The 19,608-nt window shown below is 32.2% G+C and overlaps 1 protein-coding gene across 5 annotated transcripts in view; it reads right to left on the reverse strand.

Moving 5' to 3' along the window:
• Window positions 1-19,608, reverse strand: part of LOC132741048 (TNF receptor-associated factor 3-like) — a 131,133-nt gene that overhangs the window by 60,072 nt on the left and 51,453 nt on the right. For 3 of the 5 annotated variants that reach the window (XM_060729132.1, XM_060729134.1, XM_060729130.1), the window contains one exon: window positions 6,017-6,515. The exons of the other annotated variants lie outside the window; for them this stretch is intronic. The gene's annotated coding sequence lies outside the window, so the exon portion shown is untranslated. The remainder of the gene's footprint in view (window positions 1-6,016; window positions 6,516-19,608) is intronic. 5 annotated transcript variants of the gene reach the window in all.

Genomic DNA, 19,608 nt, shown 5'->3' on the forward strand with positions numbered 1-19,608 from the left:
TACCTAGTGATCCAAAAATCAATAGGGGTCATCTACTAGTTATGATCAATCAGTATGTGAAATATGAAGACTTGGTGATAAATAGTTTTTTAGATAATCAGCGGTAACTATGTGGTCTAGCGACGGACAGACCGACGGACCGACAAACCAACCTACATAAGCAAAACAATATACCCCCTCTTCTTTAAAGGGGTGGGGTGGCATAATTAATAATCTTATAGTAAGTGATTAGCCGAAACTGTGGAGGAACCCAAAAATAAATTACAAGATGATGTCAAATATTTTTGACAGTCATAATTGCAAATAACTAGACATTAAGTCGGAGACAATATTGTGAAATATTCGGGTTATTGCATGCACGAATAGTATCCAACTGAAATAGTCGCATTTGACGTAAGCTGGTACCCACAATAGAAAAATCAAGAAACGACAACATAACAGTCAGTATTAAATATAACCGCTTGATAGCTGAAGGGAAAATACATACAGGAAAATGTTACGGGAATATTTTTGAAATATGGGAAAGTTTATAGGAGAACTTGAAAGTATTAGTAATGAACTGTTATTGTTTAACGACCGATTAAAGAGAATACCCGGACTTTTGAAAGAAGTTAGGCACATTGATATATACTATATATTTTTCATACTGAAATTATGGCGTGACAACAACAGCCACTTGGATTTAAATTAATATTGTCATATTGATTACTAAAAAAAGAAATGCTAGATGAAAGAGCGATGGTATAGTACTGTACTACAGAAGTGCATTTTCAGAAGGAATTTTTAATTGTCAGATTACATTTAGGTACATTTTTGTATTATACCTTGGTTAACACTTGACAAATCATATACATCAGATATATTCAAATGTGTGACTGATACAAACTGATACAAACAAAATACAGATGTGTAAACGTGGGTTTTTAAACTGACATTTAAGATCTTATTTATACTAATGTCAGAACGATCTTTAGAGAAGAATCCCAGAGTGAACCTAAACATACCGTTTTAATCAAATTGTTAAAAAAACACAACGCTTTGTTGATCGACCACTACGTAAGTTATTTCAAAATTGAAAAATAGATAAACAAGCAATTATCAAAGTACTGGAAGTAATGCAAAAGTTCCCTATCCGTTAGAACCCCAGCAACATTCTGAAGGGCCATGTCCATTATGCCATTGCGGAAGACATGTATGAACTTATATCATTTGCCACCTGTCGTACAGATTCTCAAAAGATAGCTATTGAGATGTCTTACTGATTGAATAATTGTAAATAAATACTTTCATTGTTTTCACACCTTTTTTATGATGGTAGCTAGATAGCGTTGATTTTGTTAATACTTCTTATCATTTAGGCAGCAGTTTTGTTAACTTGCAAGAATAATCATATCACAGAGTAACACCTTTAGAACATAAAAATAACAAATATTTTGCTTCTTACCATAAAAAGAGAAATATAATAACATAATATGAATAAACATAATATCATCAATTCTAATGATTCTTTTGGTAGAAAACACTCTCTATGTAATGCTATATATTTCAATTCAACTGTCATTAAAAGGTGCTATAATGCTTTCCTTACTTTTCGTTTTCTATTACATCGAGAAGTAAATTTTTGCAGACAATTCACTAAATGAATGGCGTCACATTTTGATTTTCATTGTCTTTTCAAATTTCGCATTTCACCTACTTATTGTTTCCCAGTCTTTTCGTTCTTTTTCGAATTTTCATTTGAGGACTTATTTCGGACTATAAAAGTATTGAACTTAAACTTTTGAAATCAGTAAAGCCAACATTTATTATAATTTTTAGATATGTGTCAGTTAAAAAGGAAGAAAATTGAACTGTAATGATAACAAGAGCTGTCGGTAAGACAGCAACGCTCGGCTATTCTTAGTGCTTGATAGTAAAAAAGCCTTGATAATGTAAAATTTCCTAAGTTAACAAAAGGGATTTTTTTTCTCTTTAAATCCATGTTACAGTTATAGGCCTTGGAGAGAGTCATATTATTCTCTCAAAGAGTATAAAATTTCATCATGTTTCAAAGCCATATGTCAATGGACTTTTTTTTTGAGGTATTACAAAAACTATAACGAAAATTCGAAAAAGGGGCATAATTCTGTCAAAATGCATGATAGAATTACCTGCTCCTGTCTACAGGTTTGGGTCATAATGGTGAACAAGTGTGCAAAGTTTCAAAGCCATATGTCAATGGACTTTGAAAATATTTGAGGTATTACAAAAACTATAACGAAAATTCAAAAAAAGGGGCATAATTTTGTCAAAATGCTTGATACGGTTACCTCCACCTGTCTACAGGTTGGGGTCATGATGGTGAACAAATGTGCAAAGTTTCAAAGCCATATGTCAATGAATTTTGAAAATATTTGAGGTATTACAAAAACTTAAACATAAGTGGTTACCCCGACGCGGACGCTAACACCGACGCTCGGGTGACTGCAATAGCTCTACTTATTCTTATCGAAAGTCGAGCTAAAAATAACATTTGAGTAAACAATTGCAATTATAATATGCCATTTGAAATTAATAAATCTTCTGTATCAAAAAATTCAAATCTAGAAAATTTTCTATAAGAACTAACCTCTGAATCAAAACCTTAATTAATTTAAATCCAAGTTTGACAAGAAAAAAATAAATCTAAGTAGATAATTAATCCTGTGAATAAAAAATAAAGTAAAGTTAGGTTATCAACTCTCCTCTCTAAAAAAAATAATGAATTAATAAACTTTCTAAACAAAAACATTAATACTAAGGTATTTTGAATATATACATGTGATTTAATTTCCTCAAAATTTAGATTTAAATCCAGGTTTTATTATTCTTCTGGGTCCAAGTATTAATTATTAAGTCATAATATCTTTTTAGAATTTAAATAAAAGCATGATAATCTTCTGGATCTAAATGTTTTAATCAAAGTATGATTAATTCTTTCTCATCAAAAATGTGATTTTAAATCCAAGAAATGTAAAAATTCCTTTGTAAAAAAGTATAGTTTTACAAGCGTTTTAACAAATATCCTCTGAATCAGAATTTTTCATATTGGTACAAAAGGGAATAATTATAGAAGTCAACTTAATTAAAATTGAATGCTCTGACTTTTATACATAAATATTAATGATCAAAATCTAATGCTTAGAAATAACAATTAAAGGTGAGACAGGTTTCAAAATTACATTCAGTAATCAATGACCTAAGTTGGACATTCATCTTCAAAAAAGAATATTTTTGTTCTGAAAAATCCTTTACAAGAATAATTAGGCAATTATTATTAGGTATTGTAAGTTTTATTCCTTTCTTTTGTGGAAAAAAAAAGATTCTTAATAATAACCAAATCGAACTGTATATGAGTTCTTTTATTGACAGTTTAAAATCCATGTACTCTTTCTGTCACACATAATGATCACTCAATAATGGGCATACCCTATCCGATGCATTTATGTTTTAACTTTGTATCTGGAATTAAAATTTCATACATTAACACTGTAAAATTAAGTTAAACTGATAATTCTTCATTGACTCAACACTGTAGTATTAATTCTAAATGACTGGTAACAGGTCGGAACGACCAGCAACTGTTGCTATGTGTATTTCTTATCAGTGAATCTATTTTTAGAAAAATCCTTGTCTGTAAATCCCTCCTTTAGAATAAAAAAGAGAAGTTCAAAGTTCAATGGAGGAGATAATTCTGGATATGTGGACAGTAGATGAAACAACTTTGTCATATCATTTTGATGAGAGAGTCCAGAAAGAAATGAAGACATTTTGGACAAGACATAATGAAACCTTGAACTGACCTTGACCTTAAAATGATTTAGAACTTCAATGTCAAATTATTATTGAATTTTGGTTAAATTATTTTGTTATTTATATACAAATTTCATTTATACTTTAGCAAAAGAGGACTTTCTACCAAACAAACATATTGAATAGTTTAGATGTGAACTTGACCTTTAACTGACATTGACTTTCAAGATAAAATTGACGAAATTCACTTGATTTTTGTTTTATAGGCTATAACTTTGTTATTTATAAATGAATTCACTTTATATTTAGAAACAACATCTTTTTGAGGTCAGTACATTCTGGTCTATCAAACTCAGATTGACCTTGACTTATTACTGAACTTGATCTTGAAGATTAAATTATTGAATTTTTAGTGATTATTTTTGTTATAATTGACTCTAACTTGATACTCAATCAATGGATTATCTTCTTAGTTGGACAAAACAACGTTTTGGACAAGACTGAATGAAAGGTTGAACTGACCTTGACCCTGACCTTAAAATGATTTAAAACTTCAATGTCAATTAATTGAATTTTGGTAAAATTGTCATAATTTTGTTATTTTTGTCAGATTTCATTTATACTTGCACAAAAAATTTGCTACCAAACAAACGTATTGAATAATTTAAATATGACAAAGACCTTTTATTGACATTAATAGTCAAGGTCAACTTAATGAAATTCTTTTGGTGTTTATTTGCTTGACTGGCTATAACTTTGTTATTTATATATGTACTATTTTCATATTTAGACACAACATCATCTAGGTCAGGACCTTTATTTTTTATCAAGATTGAATTGACCATTACGCATGTATGACCTTGGAGAACAAATGATTGAATTTTCATTTATTTTTTGCTATAATTGAATGAACCTTGGTCATCAATCAATGTTTTTTCATGACTTGGACAAAACAACTCTTTTGACAAGACCTTTTATAATGTATGACCTTGACCTTTAGCTTTAAATGACATTGACCATCAAGGTCAAATTATTGAATGTTGGTTAGTTTGTCATACTTTTATTATTCATGTAAGGATTTCATTCATATGTGGACAAAGCAACTCTTGTGACCAAACGGACATGTTGAATACCGGGTAATTTAGATATTACTTTGACCGTTAAATGACTTTGACAGTCAAATTATGGAAGTTTGCTTATATTTGTCATTTTTGTCTTTATTTATGGAAAGGCTCATACCCTCATCTTAAATAATTTTTGTAAGATTGTTTAAACCGATAATTTGTTTGCTTAAAGAAAATATAATAAAGTCGAGCGTTGAAACAAATAGTGACTGTTGTTTGTGTTATTTTGACATATTTTAAGTCTATTTGTTGCCATAGCAAGTTAGCCAGTTTTTGTGGACGGATGGATGGACGGACGTGCCAATATTTGGGGTTGATGTGTTTTTCTTTGATCTTTATGTGGCACTTTTCCAAATTAACCAGTAAAAATAAACACATATAAACCAGTCGGTTTATGGGATTTCTTTTTTTTAAACTAAAATTATAGACGGAATGAAACTCATGTCCGCCCAGACAAACGGACGGTGGGTGAACCTTAAGTCCCCTCCGGTTAAACCAGTTGGGGAGTATTAATGGTATGATGCTTTTTTTATTGTTATCAACACAAGTTTTTGTGTCCTTGTTATATTTGAGACATTTTATTTTCAGCTTGAACCGATACAGTGAAATATATTCTATGCAATACAAAGAGACATGTTTAACAGAATGTGTAGTTAATGAGAAAAAGAAGAGACAGTACACAATATTTTTTTTTATTGAAATTTAGCTTAAAATATTTCGGCAGAAATAATTTTAATCAGTGCCATACATTTCATTAGGTGTTATAAAAAGGCTACAATTTACACCGTTTTTATTTTTGTAACAATTTCAATTTCGAATGACGTGTAGTTGGGCAATGAGTAGTTGATGGGTCGTGTTTTTAGTCTGAAGGACATGAAGTCAAATGTGGTGATCATTAATTAAATATGAAAAAAAAAACAATATCATGAAGGAAGGGTGGCATTCAATTAACGCATATCCCCGAAAAAAGTGACATATCCACATGACATCGAATTCTTTGAGAGGTAATTAGAAAAGTTAACTACTAGGAAATGCATGTGATTCTAAATCGATTATAAGAAAAGTTCAACTTAAAAAATTTGAGACATGTTTTTACGGTTGAGAGAAAATAAGAATTGTACCTTATCAATTCAACTGAAAGTCACATCCTGTCTATTCAGTAAACATGGCATTCTACGCTCCAGTATCCATAGCCTTTTCCATTATTATCACCAGCTTGCTCATTGCTTCTTGATTCAGTTTAGAATGACGTGTTGTTTCAGAAAGTGTGCATACATCTTGTTCTGATGTTGAAAATATTCGAGTATCTATTGTGTCATTATTGTAAAGCATTCGCACAAAGTTTGGAGAATTTAAAGCATCACATTATTTGGAAATGAATGAGTTATTCCGTCATTGCTGCTTAATTCCATGGTTGAAGCTTCAACGTGCAAATATTCTTTATCGCTTCAAGTACAGTCGTTCCCCGAATTAAAGACAAATACCTTTTCCCCATGTATAAAAATATTGCAGGCATATATTCCTTAGAATAAAGCCAAACATCCAAGATTACGTTGTCTATCGCATTTCGTAGACGAAGCGTTCATCTCGTAAGTTTGTTATTTCACACGGACTTTGAATCTGAAAATAAAAATATACTTGACAAATTTTTAATACAAAATAAATCTTATTTGGTCCATTAAAAGGCATAAATTCGTAATAACAATAAGTTATCATCGTAAAATTTACTAAGAAAATTATATGTAATGGTATTTATTCATGAATGAATGAGTGAAAGTACACACTTAAATGGTATAAAGCTATATCTAATGAAATACGTTCTATAAAATATTTATATGGCATGCTTTTATAGTCTTATAGTCGATTTCCGAAAGAGTTGTAATGTAAAATGTCTATTATATTTAGCAATTATGGATATTTCATGTAAACAGAATAAAAGGTTCCGGAACAAATAATTATGCTAACTATTAAGTAAGATTTTAACCGTTAAGCAACATTTTATGTGCATTCCTCGTTAGCCTTTAAAGAAATATATGCACATTTGTATTTAACTCAAGTATTTTAAAGTATAAAAAATACATTCAAACAAAAATGTTATAAAGTACAGACAGCAAATGCATAGCTTTATACACTTAGCATGTAATTCACCTTGCTTTAATCCTTTGCAAATAAGTGAATCTATTTTGTTTGCTTTTATCGTACAATCAAGAACTGATGAAATATTCACAAAAGGTAAGAAACAAGAAGGAAATAATAAAAAATGAATTTAATTTCAACACATGAAAAAGTTTTTCACATCTTTTTTGTGAGTAATTTAATCAAGTTTGTCTCTAAAAGTAGTTAAACAAGCAAAGGAAAATTTCTTAATCACATAATTAATTTTTGGAAAGTAAATCTGTCAATCAAATGCCCCAAATGCATGTCAAAACATATGATAACTCTTGATATTCAATTTTAACTCTTATATATACTTATTATCTATTATCAAAATAGATATAACATTATTTATTATCAAAATAGATATAACAATGAATGTGTGGTCTTTTTATAAATTAACAAGAGGACCGATAAGGTGGGGCAATATACATCCGAATGAAAAATTTGTTTGAGTAATCAAAAATAATCTTTCAATTTTTGACGGAACGTTACCAAAACATGTTTTATCTTAATTATCCATTTAACACTAAATGATCCCTTTTGTTGGAACAATTTTGACCCTGGCGCATGATTCATATTTCATATTGAAGTAAAATTTCCTTTATTTCACACATTTAATGTTAACATAAATAAATGTGGTCAGTTATAAATAGTAGATGTCTACTAGACATTGCTACATGCCAAATATATTAGCTCTGAGCATTGTAGTTTTCCACAAAAAGATAAGGTGTGTTTCCTTAAACATCAGTGGTCATAAGGCGTATAACCCAAGGGACTTGAAAGTCATGATGAATGTAACCTTTGTAGAAGAGTGTCTGTCTTGGATGTTTTGTTGTTGTTTTCTTTTGTAAATAATCATCCTTTATTCCTCTGTCTATATATATTCTATCATCAAGCCTCGTAGCTAGTCCCATTTAGTATGTGTAATTATAATTAGAAATAAAAGAAATTATGTTTTATTATGTTCTATTTATGCCATTATGTAAGTTCAAGAGTTGTTGGAACTATCACAAATAAATTGCCACCTAGAAGAATACATATTGTTTGTCTTGATGAATATTTTAATAGAATTTTAGAGGACTTTGTATTAATGGGTATGTTACATGTTCATGACAAAAACTATTCTTAAGTAGCTAATCTACATGATAAAAAAATGTCCCCTGTAACAATTGTGTACATGTAAGAAAACAATCATTATATCTTACGTCTTGGCATTTTACACCTTATAATACCGGAATGTGTTTTCCTTTAAAAGTTTATATGAACTAAGTGACCCCGGAGCGAGGCAAGTATTGACCCAAGGGGAATTGATACATATTAGTTTTCTGGAGGTCCACAAGCACATTGCTTTGTACCAAAATCAAAGCTCTGTGCATTGTAGTGTCACAGAATAAGACTAAAATGTATTTTCCTATATAAGTCTATATAAATCAAGTGACCACCGGGGAGGGGCCAGTATTTATCTAAGGGGTATGACTTCACTTCTAGCGGGTTAGAAAGACAAAGCAAACACAATCTTTTTAATTGATAATTAAGTCTAATGACTAAGTATGACCATTACCTTAGGAAAGTCAAAACTTCGCTTTTAACATAGTCTCATTATGGTTAACATTTCCGCCAAATGGTTTCAATTTAATTAAATCATATTCGCCGAGTATTTTTTCGAGTGTATAAAAACATTGAATTTAATTGTTGTCCATACTCTAGTTAATGAGCATAAAGATCTTCACATTCATGATCACTTTGACTTTTTCTTTTAAGCATCAATGCTCTAAAACTAAAGGAATTTTTATAATCAATAGGGTTGATTATCCTATGAATTCATAAGCCTCTGTGTCAACCAAAAATAAATATTAAGATCCTTTCACTCAATGAAGGCGATCATCCTATGAATATTAAATGTCAAATGCGTATCTAGTCAATTAGCAGAAACAGGCATCCCTTTAAATGTCACAATAACCTATAATTGTGTCTAAAACAAATTCTGTCTTTTTGATAATTTGTGTGATAATAAGTTAGTTAAAGTGGCATTATGCTCATATTTTCATTGTCAAGTATAGCTGATTTGACTTTATATTTCAAAAGATTGACTGTTAAAATGCATGATGTTTTACCAAGAGTTGATATTTGAAAACGTTCAGGATAAAATTATAAATCTGCCTAAATATAAAAAGACTGCCCCACGCTTTTAATAAACTGAGCGTTAGAGGTAAATTCTAATAGATATTTAAAGAATTTTATTTGGATCTGTGCATTAATTATTGTTTATGGGAAGTAAATTATTTAATTAAATGTAATTATGGTAAAATGAAAACTTATTTTGATATTCACCTGTTCACTCACTTTATACCCTTGGATGGGCATAATGTCACTTTAAAAACTTTTTGAGCGTAAAAAAGCTTTCACATGTAAGGTTACTATGGCCTTGACTTTCACGCTTAGATGCTGAAAATAAGCGGTGTTTTCTACTCAATAAGGGTGATCATCCTATGAAGTTTGTATGCTATCTTACGTTATTAAGCGTAAATTTACAGTCAATGTAACTAGGGCTTTCATGTATCAGCACCTAAAATATGAAAACAGGAAAGGAAAGCATTCAAGGAAGACATCCCCCATAACAACCAAGCAACACCGACAAGGAGCTCTGTCAGACACCAAGCAGAAAGAAAACAGCAGAGGGCACACGGCTCTTCTTTTCTTCTCTTGAAAAAGGGCAATCGGTTATCATCTTTTGAAGCTAGAAGCTATGGGCTAAATGATTTTCAAGTTATTTATCGGAAAAAGGTTTAACATTCATTGTCATTGTGACCTTGACCTTCAAACATCGGCACCAAAACAAAAACAAAAGGCGTTTTCTATGTGGCAGTGGTATAAAAGAAGGCAAAAACTTTTGTGTGGCAAAAAGTATGAAACACTGAGTTGATCTTAATCATAGTTAAGCATACTGAGAATTTGAAATTATGAATATTGCCTTTGAATGCAAGTATCGGACTGATCAACTTATGTCTCTATATAAATTTACAATACAATTTGCAAAAACCTGATAACGATATTGCAAATTGAAAAAGGACATAGCAACTAATATAGGTAAAAGAATCTGGAGAAAGTGTGAGCCTTCCCAAGCATGAATCACAACAAAATTATAGAAAATTGCAGGCTCGATTTATTTGAGTCTGTACATGAGGAATAACGAGAAAGTGAAACATCTTTTAAGCCCCCTAATACCGGCTTGAACGGTACTCAATTGTCAACACTTAACAGCGCTGGAACCTACCTTGTTATATTAACTCGGACATGCAGCAATGCAGCAATTGGTCACTGTGACGTAAAAATTAGGAACAGAAAAGGACGTCTGTGTTGTTACATATTTTAAGACAGTTGACTCATTGTATTTATTTTCTGTATTGAAAACTCGCACTTGCAAGAAATCTGAGAAAGACAGTCTTTGTTTTTGCTGACAACTTTTGTCCCATCTTCGTCGTCTTTCTTTACCTTGGAATCTTTCAATATAGTGGATACACCATAATGGACTTCAATCCTATTTTGAAAAATATCTCATGGATTGAGTTAGCTACAATTGTATTCCACATATGTTGGGATTGAAAACAAATCTTAACAACTGAGCGGATTGCACATGTATTTTGCGATCGACTTAGGTATGTTTGATCAGTACCTTTTGTACTGTTATCGAATCAATTATGTTTAACATTCGACAAATCACTTTGAGAAATAAATACAGTAATATATTTCATAAAGCTGTTCTGCAACTTGCAAAGCTTTCATCTATAACGCGTTATATCGGCTCGGTTTGATTGAGCCTTTTCATGCAATCAAATGTAAATTATTATTTTACAATTTCTACTAGCAATATCCTTTTCATTCCCTTTTTTAATGAATATAACAGGAGTGTTCCAAAAATAATGTCATTTGCCTTTGTGTTTCTAAACTAAAAGTATTTTCACCATTTCAAATTTCTCTGGCTCTCAAAATACTCCCCACCTACTTGAACACACCGTTGGAGTCGCTCAATCCAACTTTGAAGCAGAGTTCATAATAGGGACACTCATAAGGTAGTAATTAACAGTAGACCCAAGAGCATTTCTCGACTTGTATCTCTTTCCAGATACATGTAATTTGAGTTTTGGAAACAAGAAAAAGTCACAAGAGGCCAAGTCTGGTGATTATGGAGGGTGCGGAAGGACAGTACCTTTTCCTGATGCCAAAAAAAAACTCGGTCGAAAGCATAGCCTTATTAGCGGGGTCATTATCATGCAAAAGCCAGAGGTACTTGAGGTACTATTTGTGTAAAACTTTGCTGTTACCGTTCTGCCTTTTGGTACGGAATTTGCATTACTGGTCCCTTATTATCAAAGAAAATCACATACAAAACTTTCTTAACAGTGCGTTGGCGCATGGTAATGCATTCCTGGTGATCCAAATTTGAACATTTCCGCTTTGGCTCAAAATTGTAAACCCATGTCTCATCACCAGTAACAAAATTGTGGTAAGCCTTCTTGTTATATTTGAAATACATTTTGAGAAACGTTTTTTGCATTTTCAATACGGGTTCTCTTTTGTTCATCTGTTATCAAATGGGGTATCCATCTTGCAATTATTTTCCGAGGTTGAAGATGTTTCTTTAAAATACCATGAACTTGTGCTAAAGACAAGTTTCGTCAACCGTGCTTAATCCCTCACAGTATATCGGGCATATTTGTTCAGCATATTCCTGATTGTTTTCTATGTTGCTTTCGTCGTCGTTGTTGTTGCAAGACGACCTGGACAAGTAGCACTTTGACTTGCTGCTGACCGCTTTTAAATTAAGCAACACACCTCCAAATAGATCTGTGAGACATTTATATAAACCCTAATTTCAAGCACATTTTAGATCTCTTACTAGTCATTTCATGAGTAGTGCAACGAATACGCTATAAAGCAATGTAAACTGTATCAAGATCAGCAAATTTGTGAACGAGATTTTCACCTGTCTAATGCTTCAGTGATTGTTCTCTTGATCCGAAGTGGTTTATTGTACATAGCACACGATACATGGCATTATTTTTGAAACACCCTTCGTATTGCTGAATAGCTTGTTTAATTTAAAGATTTAAGGGTTATTTTGCGTTACTGATTACCAAAATCATCCAATAAACAAATTATAAGCAAAAATTGTCAACAAGTCTTCCTTTTCTACAATAATCACCTAGCTGAAAGTAGTAGTTAGTGAAAACTTGAAGAATCACGTTGTTAACGTAACCGAATCAATGTAATGTCATTCTATAATGATATAAAAACAAAAACAAAGATCAACAAGGCAAATGCAACGTTCACAGGACGCAGCCCCCCGTTACACCCAAGCAGGGCACCCAGATGTCACCAAACAAAAACCTTTAGTGGACATTAGGGCGGTGAAAGGTGGGGGACATGTAATATAAACCAAAACGGGCCCATATGGGAATTAAAGGGATGAGGGCTGTAAGGGTGAAAAGGGGATTGGGTAAAAAATGGGAGGGGCGAGAAAATACCTACCGTAAACGACAATCCAACAAGACAGACATCACAAAACATGTAAACATTCAAAAACAAGTAACAATACAGGCATAAAAAACACGTGAAGGAACATAAAGGGGTACCGCCTTGGAACGGTCAGTGGTAGTTAAACCACTGGGGAGTTTAAACTGGTTTTAGGCGCGCAAAGCCTCACTCTTTGCCCCAATGTTCCTGAATGAAACGAAAGGGTAAACAAAATTTATCCCCGCCTAGTGAAATACTGACAATGGTACATAAGACAAAAATAATAAAACACATACAAGATTATGTAAGTATGTAGAAAAAGGTATAGCTTCATGACCATTACCAAGGTACTCGATGCCTTAAAGGAAGGCATAGCAACAAGAAAATCACCTACAAGGGCCCAACAAAGCAAGACAGAAAAGGACAATTCAGTCCCAAGTTTAGAAACTGTCCGTAATAGAGTCTCCCTCTTAGTCCGTAAGGTGTAATTAAAAGAGGAAAGCGTAGCGTCCAACTGTAAAAGGATTAAACACCAAGCAAGCGTTATGCCTTAAAATAATTGGGTCATAACCTCTTTTAATAAACCGTTTGATATTTAGTGAAGACGACAGAAAAATTACTATGACCAATGATCCTACGAAGTTTGTAAACCACATCTCTAAAGAAATCAGGCTTGCTAATACCGAGTCGTAAAGGAGTTTTTAAATGACAATTAAATTTTAAATCTAAGTCTGAATTTCGATGGTAAAATATTTACACAATTTATGATAACGATAACCTTGTTTAAGTAGTTTGTTAGCAATAAATAAATTACGTTCATTAAATCATCAACACGACTGCATTTCCTAGCGAATCTAATTAATTGAGAAATATACACTCCATATGATATAGCATGAGGTATCTCCATCTAAATATGGATAGTTAACAGTATTAAAGTCAAAATCATCTCTTTTATCGTAGATTTTAGTTAGTATAGTATTGTTAATGATAGAAATGTTTAAATCTAAAAAAGATGTAATAACGTCTGAAGAGTTAGTTTTATTCAATTTAAGTTCAGGGGTATATATTATAAAAACCAATTGACCGAAATAAGGACAATCCAGGTTAAGGATATCATCTCGGTAGCGGGAAATGTTCTTAAATGCATGTATAATTATCTGATGTGAAGTAGGGGAAATACTTTACATAAAATCCCTCTCATAGCAGTAAAGAAAAAAAATCAGCTATCAGGAGTGCACAATTAGTTTACATTGGAATGCCTTTGATCTGTTTGAAAACTGTATTACCAAACCTGACATAAATGTTATCTAATAAAAACGAAAGTGCTCTACAAACTTCGTCACAGATCCACATTGTATATTGTTTAATGATACTATTTGTAAAGAAAGCCTTCTTTAAATTGCAAGCAAGAAACGTGACCTTTTCTCTTGAAAATATTTTCGAATTAAAAATAATAATTTATCATTTATAAAATTATATCGCAATGTTGTATATAGGGTAGAGAAATCATGAAAATTATGATAATTCTTAACTTTTAACTTATCTAAAATTTCAGTTGAATATTTAACAGACCAAAAAAGATTTTTGCCCGTATTTTCATAAACTGTTTTACAGTATCTTATGACATGTGCCTTGATGGCAGTACGACAAGAAGTCAATAAAATAAAAAGATTACTGGTAGTAAAAGATGTAGATTTAGCAATGAAGCGGGTTTTATATGGTTGTTTATCCAATACATGATAGGAAGTTTAAGCTCTTTCTCATCAACATGTACTTTAAAGTTAAAAATACTAGAAATATGACTGTTCACAATATTTCTTTTAGAAAGGACGGTTTTAGAATAAAGTTTAGTGTTGTTAAGTTCATTTTGTAAAACATTTATATAATGAATACCTCAAACGATAACTATGTTATTGGCCGTCTTGTCAGCCGGAACTAAAACAAATTTAGAGTGGAGCGCTAATATATCCTTTCTAAGATGTCGAAAAATAGTCTAGGTTTAGGTGGTAAAAGATGTTCCCACGATAAAATTCGATACATGATTTAATAATATTAAATATATTATGTTCCATGTATTAAGAGCATTACTATCAGCATTTTCGCGACGACACTATTTTACTGAAAGGTCCTCGATCGATTCAGCTATCTGACGTCGACAAGCATTAAAATCAATACCGGAAGGAAATCTATATTTTGGTCCTTTAAGAAATAAATCACAGATTCTCTTGTCGTTTATTATATCAAAATCACCAGTGATAATATGGCCAAACTCCAAGTTAGGTCGGAGACAATTTTGTAATAATTGAATATAATTTTTTGACAGGTATTTAATATTTATAGCAAATAATTGGAAATCTCAGACTTATTGATCGCATCGGTAACGCGTTTATCACGAGAAATACCAGGTAAATCGATGAAATCAATACGTTTGTTTAGAAAAGAAACTTTAAGAAAGTGTTTGTCATGTTCAGCGGTGGTGTCGTTATGAGGTATTAAAATATGTTGTGTAAAGCTTTGTGTAAGGTAGGCTGCAGTATATAAAGGATAAGTTTCGATAACTATGTTATCAGCTTTTTCGTCTAAAGTTTTGAGAGACCGAAAGATGTTATTTAAATGGGAAACAGACATATTAATTTTTTATTTACGTTTGATGTTACTATTATTACGTATTCCATGGGATCGATATTTCCGCTTCCGTATGTTAAGAATAGAAAAAATGTCAATACTGGGATCATTAGAAATATAACCTTGTTGAAAGATATTGTTTTTAAGGCCAAGCAGAAAAGGGCTTTGTAAATTTTTAATCCATTTCAACTCAGCTAAGTGTCTAGCTTTAACTTTAAAACAAGACGATTTATCAGAATCGTAAATAATTTGTTCCACTGGTTGAATCGTTAGATGTTGAAAGAATGGCCAACTTTTCTAAAGTGTTGATATGAAAGAGTAGTAAATTTGCTTCGATTTTTTTTGCTGTGTTTAGGTGCATATATAAGTTAATATGGATACAGATTTTTCACATGTATTTCAAAACTATTTCGTTGTATAATTTTGTGTACAATGGTTTCAAACACGGTGGTTCATATTTTACAACAGTTGTTCGATGGGATTCAGATCTGGACTTTTCTAAGACCAATCATTAATGCATGCAAAAATATTTGTCCTGAAGAAAATTCTTAATCAATCTTTATGTATTAATTGTGGTATTTTCCTGTTAAGACAAGTGATATTGGTGTTATTTTGAAATAATTGAATGACGTGCATCAAAAGAAACTCATCTCGGTAACGTGGGACATTCGAATTCCCATCGAACACGACGAGAGATCTGCAGTTACCGTGCCACTCTTTTCCAGAACAAGACGGACCTTCCATGTTCTAATGTACTAAACAGTCGACATAACTTTCATTTCTCTACATTTCTCTACGGTTTACACAATCACTTCAATGAATACAAAAAAATATCGACTCATCGGTTATCCGATTGTATTTACGCGTTGACGTCGCTCTAGACCAACCTCGCACAGACGATCGCGTTTGAGTAGATATTCGGTTATTTGGACCGCTGGTATTATCAGCAGAGGCAGTTTGAAAGCGATTGTACAGGTAAAGTGTTCAGTATCAACGCAGACATCCGCTGCTGAATGTTGTTTAAGGTTTCGGCTAGAACGGCTAGAACTATTTCCTCTCCGAGAAGCAATCCTGAATGTTGTTTAAGGTTTCGGCTAGAACGGCTAGAACTATTTCCTCTCCGAGAAGCCATCTACCATACCCTAATCGCCAATCAGCATTTAGCATTTAAATGAAACGTTACGTAACGTTTGTGGAATTTAAGACATAAAAAACAGAATTGAATATTTTTTATCCAGCATCTTTTCCGTATTGACAACAAGACTTAAAGGCACGAATTAAAGTAATTGGGATGTAATCCGTGCATACAGAAGAAAATCGAGTCTAACAATACTTGTAGTTTAATGTGTACAACTGAGTTATAATTTGTTTCATTTCACACATGATCGTTCGCCTAAACATATGTAGGGCCTTGGGTATGCGGATACATTTTCATTACATTAAACTCATTTGTATAAAAATCGGAATCATTATATATCTTTAAAACAGTGGAAAAAATATTTCTAAGTAAAGAATACTGTACGCTTATGATCTTAATATCATGTAGGGATTCATTGTGAACCAGACAGACCTTGATCTTCACTCATAAATGATCTAGATATTGAAGGTCAAATAATTGAAATTTTCATTTATTTTTACTGTTAAAACTTTTTATTAAAAAATGGACTGAGTTCATATTAAGACAAAACAATCTTTATGATAAGACCTTCATGTATGTCAAATTGACCTTGAATTATTTATGACATTGACCTTAAAAGTTAAATTATTGAATTTTCATTGATTTGTGCTATGATTGACTCTAACTTGGTGATAAATCAATGAATTATCGTCTTACTAGGACAAAACCACCTTTTGAACGATATTTAATGAAAGGTTAAACTGACCTTGACACTGACCTTTAAATGGTCTAGACCTTCAAGGTCAAATTATTGAATTTTAATAAAATAATTTTGTTATTAATGTAGGGATTTCATTGATACTTGGACAAAAGAAAACTTTCTTCCAAACAACATATTGCATAATTTAGATGTGAACTTCACCTTTAATTGACATTTTCAAATTAACGAAAACTCTAGATTTTTGCTTAACTGGCTATAACTGTATTATTTATTATTGGATTAATTAAATATTTAGAGACAACATCTTTTAGGCCAGTACCTTTATGTCTATCAAACTCAAATTGACCTTGACCTTGACTTATGCATGACCTTAACCTTGAAGATTAAATTATTGAATTTGCAGTTTTTTTGCTATAACTTTGTAACTTGGTACTTAATCAACGGGTTATTTTCATACATGGACAAACGAACCTTTTGGACAGGACTAAATAAAAGGTTCAACTTACCTCGACCTTTCAATTACCTTGACCATCAATGGTAAAACTAGACCTACCACTGAAGGTGATTAATACTCCTACCAGCAACTTTGCTTTTTGAAAAATAAGTGGTCTGAAGAAAATATTGAACTCAACCTATAGCAAATGAAGTATCAACTGTGTTCAAAGAATTATTTCAATTAATTGCAATCCAAAACGGGGTTTTCATATAAGCTCGCTATACACCAAGTTTGATTACAAAATTCCTAAAAATCTGGAAAAAAAGTGATCCCTCGGAAGCATTAATCACAACAAAATTACAAGAGAATTGCAGACTCGGTTTGATTGAGTCTGTACCTAACACTAGGTATTGTCTGGAAACCATTTTTCTACTTTAAGTAACGGTGACCTTGACCCCAGGGGGTCCAAATGCAATACCACTTGGTGTCTTCATATAAGCTTGCTATACACCAAGTTTGATTACAAACTCTAGTTATTGTTCCGAAATCAATTTTCTACAGTGACCTTGACCCGCATGCCAGGTGGTCCAAATGCAATAACAACAAGGGTCTTTATATAAGATTGTTATACATCAAGTTTGATTACAATATCTCATTCCAAACTGTAGTTACTGTCTCGAAACCATGTTTTTCTATTTTTAGTAACGATGACCTTGACCCAATGGGATCCAAATACAATACCAACGGGGTTCTTCATATAAGCTTGCTTTACACCAGGTTTGATTACAATATCTCATTTTTAACCATAGTTCCATGAGTCGACACCTAAACTTCGTTTGTGGGGGTATAATTATTGAATTTTTGTAAAATTGTCATTATTTTGTTTTTCTTGTCAGATTTCGTTGATACTTGGACAAAAGAAGACTTGCCACATTGACTCATGTATGACCTTGACCTCAGAGGTCAAGTAATTGATTTTCACTGATTTTGCTATACCTTAATGAAACTTGGCCATCAATCAATGTAAATTTGCTTACGGACAAAACAACTTTTTTGAAAAAACCCTTTAAAGGTTGAACTTACCTTGACAATCAGCTTTAAATGACCTTGACCATCACGGTCAAATTATCTAATGTTGATAAATTTGTCATAATTTTGTTATTAATGTAATTTTTTTATTCATATGTGGACAAAGCAACTCTTGTGACCAAGCGGACAAGTTGAATGATATAGATATGACACGAACCTTTAAATAACCTAGACAGTCAAATGATTGAATTTTGTTTATATTTTTTTAAACTTTATTTATTGAAATGATTTTTATCTTACATCTTAAATCTTCTTTTAAAAGAATGTTTAAACCGATAATTTGTTTACTTAAAGAACAAGGGTGCCATAGTCACAAAATACGCCCGTTTAAGAAAGCTTAAGATGGAGATGGGGGCATTATGGATAAGTGTTATCTAGCAAGCAAGTTTTTATTCTTGGCACTGTGTTGTTAAATGAACCTTAAAACAAATCAGTAGGGAAGATATGCACAGGATGTGTGACCTTGACCTTGGTCGCAGGGACCTGAATTTTATGCACGGCACTCAGCCTCACAATGATGAACATTTATGCCAAATTATATTGAAATCCCTCTATGCATGTAGAAGTTTTGCTCCAGACAAGTGTTTTTCTATGAGCTCTAACTGTGACCTTCACCTTTGACCTAGAGACTTGGTTTATGTGCAGGGCACTACGTCTCATGGTGGTGAACAATTCTATAAAAGTAACATTAAAATTCCTCCATGCATGTAGAAAATATGCTCCGGACAACATCTGGATATTTAAGCACCTCCAGTGACCTTGACCTTGCAAATATTAACCTAAATTAAATGTGTCCCCCCTGTAGTCATGATAGTTACCATTTGTGCTACAATCCATCAATAAATGATGACTAAATGGTCCCTATAACCATCTTCAAATTTTTATCTGAACTTTGACCTCTATGTGTAACGTTGACTTTGGTCGCAGGGATCTGAATTTTGCATGCGACACTCAGCCTCACAATGGTGAACATTTGTGCCAAGTTATATTGAAAACCCCCTATGAATGTAGAAGTTTTGCTCCGGACAAGCGTTTTTCAATGAGCTCTAAGTGT

This window comes from Ruditapes philippinarum, unplaced genomic scaffold (genome assembly GCF_026571515.1).
Source record: "Ruditapes philippinarum isolate M1 unplaced genomic scaffold, ASM2657151v2 ctg3708_1_1_1_1, whole genome shotgun sequence".
Taxonomy (NCBI): Eukaryota; Metazoa; Mollusca; class Bivalvia; order Venerida; family Veneridae; genus Ruditapes; species Ruditapes philippinarum.